This window comes from Humulus lupulus, chromosome 3 (genome assembly GCF_963169125.1).
Source record: "Humulus lupulus chromosome 3, drHumLupu1.1, whole genome shotgun sequence".
In the NCBI taxonomy this organism is placed as follows: domain Eukaryota; kingdom Viridiplantae; phylum Streptophyta; class Magnoliopsida; order Rosales; family Cannabaceae; genus Humulus; species Humulus lupulus.
Window position 1 is genome coordinate 275,088,783 of NC_084795.1, and position 2,666 is coordinate 275,091,448.

The window sequence follows — 2,666 nt, forward strand, 5'->3', positions numbered from 1 at the left end:
TAGACTTGGGTTTCGTTAGGCCAAGCCATTCACCATGGGGAGCTCCGGTACTATTCGTGAAAAAGAAGGACGGAAGTATGCGCATGTGCATAGACTACCGTGAGCTGAATAAAGTAACGATTAAGAACAAATACCCGCTACCTCGGATTGATGATTTGTTTGATCAACTCCGAGGCGCGACTGTATTCTCTAAGATCGATTTACGGTCCGGGTATCATCAGCTCAAGGTAAAGGGGGAAGATATTCCTAAGACAGCCTTTAGGACTCGTTATGGACATTACGAGTTCTTGGTTATGTCTTTTGGTCTTACTAACGCGCCAGCCGCGTTTATGGACTTAATGAATAGGGTCTTCAAGGACTACTTGGATAAATTCGTCGTTGTGTTCATCGACGACATTTTAATTTACTCCAAGGATGAAGTGGAGCACGAGGAACACTTGAGGATAATTTTGACGCGATTGAAGGAGCACCAACTCTACGCGAAGTTCAAGAAATGCGAGTTTTGGCTCTCACAAGTGGCGTTCCTCGGGCACATCATATCGAAAGACGGAGTTGCAGTAGATCCATCGAAGGTAGAGGCCGTGAAAGATTGGCCTAGACCAAAGAACGCGTCGGAAGTAAGAAGCTTCTTAGGGCTAGCAGGTTACTATAGAAAGTTTGTAGAGGGCTTTTCTAAAATAGCCACTCCACTCACCAACCTGACCCGGAAGCAACAAAAGTTTAACTGGAATGATAAGTGTGAGGAAAGCTTCCAGTTGCTTAAGGATAAGCTTTGCTCAACACCAGTACTTAGTGTCCCAACACCCAACGACAAGTTCGTTGTCTACTGTGATGCATCAAAGTTAGGATTGGGATGCGTACTGATGCAAAATGACAAGGGGATAGCCTACGCGTCACGTCAGTTAAAGGAGTATGAACAACGCTATCCAACTCACGATATGGAGTTGGCAGCGGTGGTCTTTGCGTTAAAAATCTGGCGCCATTATCTTTACGGAGAACGGTGCGAGATTTATACGGACCACAAAAGTTTAAAATACTTCTTTACTCAGAAGGAGCTTAACATGAGGCAGCGCCGGTGGTTGGAATTAGTAAAGGATTACGACTGCGAAATCCTATACCACCCGGGGAAGGCAAACGTAGTTGCCGATGCACTTAGCCGAAAAAGTTATGGGAACTTAGCAGCCTTATCCGGAATAGAAAAGCCACTACAGCAGGAGCTTATCAGTGCCGGAATAGAAGTGGTTGTAGGCAAGCTGGCTAACTTGTCTATCCAATCGAATCTGCTAGAAGACATACGGAATGGTCAGAGACATGATGATTCACTAGCAACGCACATGAATGCAGTCCGAGAAGGCAAGACTACAGATTTCTCAATATCCAGTCAAGGTTTATTGAGATATAAGGATCGAGTATGCGTGCCAGACGATCAGAGTATTAAGAAGACGATCCTAGAAGAAGCGCATAGTACTCCGTACTCAGTTCATCCAGGGTCTACCAAGATGACTCATGACATCAAGGCAGTCTATTGGTGGCCAGGGATGAATAAGGACATAGCAGAGTATGTATCTAAGTGTCTGGTATGCCAGCAAGTGAAGGCGGAGCATCAGCGACCTGCAGGATTATTGCAACCGCTTAGCATACCGGAGTGGAAGTGGGACGATATAGCCATGGACTTCGTGACGGGTCTGCCAAAGACAAATAAGCAGCATGATTCTGCTTGGATAGTCATAGATAGACTAACCAAGTCGGCTCATTTTCTGCCTGTTAAGACTTCTTATACGGCAGACCAATATGCAGACATCTACATCCAAGAGATTGTACGATTGCATGGAATCCCCAAGACGATAGTATCAGATAGAGGATCAGTGTTTACGTCAAGATTTTGGAGAAGCTTACAGCAAGCCATGGGTACTAAGTTAAGTCTTAGTACAGCTTTCCATCCTCAGACAGATGGGCAGTCAGAGCGTACGATTCAGATTTTAGAGGATATGCTACGCGCATGTGTACTTGACTTCGGAGGATCGTGGAACAAGTACTTACCGCTAATCGAGTTCTCGTACAACAATAGCTACCAGTCGACGATCGAGATGGCACCTTATGAGTTGCTATATGGAAGAAGGTGCCGATCACCGTTGCACTGGGACGAGGTAGGAGAAAGGCAGCTTCTAGGGCCCGAAGCTGTTAGGCAAGCTCAAGAAGCAGTAACGCTTATTAGACAGCGTATGCTTGCTGCTCAAAGCCGACAGAAAAGCTATGCAGATACCAAGAGACGCGATGTGGAGTTCCAAGTTGGAGATCAAGTCTTCCTGAAGATATCTCCTATGAAGGGTGTCAAGCGGTTCGGGAAGAAAGGCAAGCTCAGTCCCCGATTCTTAGGTCCTTTTGAGATATTGGACAAAGTGGGACCAGTTGCGTATAGACTAGCCCTACCGCCAGCACTAGCCGATAGTCACAACGTCTTCCACATCTCGATGTTACGCAAGTATGTGTCAGACCCATCTCACGTCCTCAAGTACGATACCATAGCACTCCAGAAAGACTTAAGTTACGAGGAACGACCGGTTAGCATCCTAGATAGGGGGATGAAGCAGTTACGGTCCAAGAGCTTTCCTATAGTTAAAGTCCTATGGAGCAATAGTTCTGAACGCGAGGCAACGTGGGAGTTG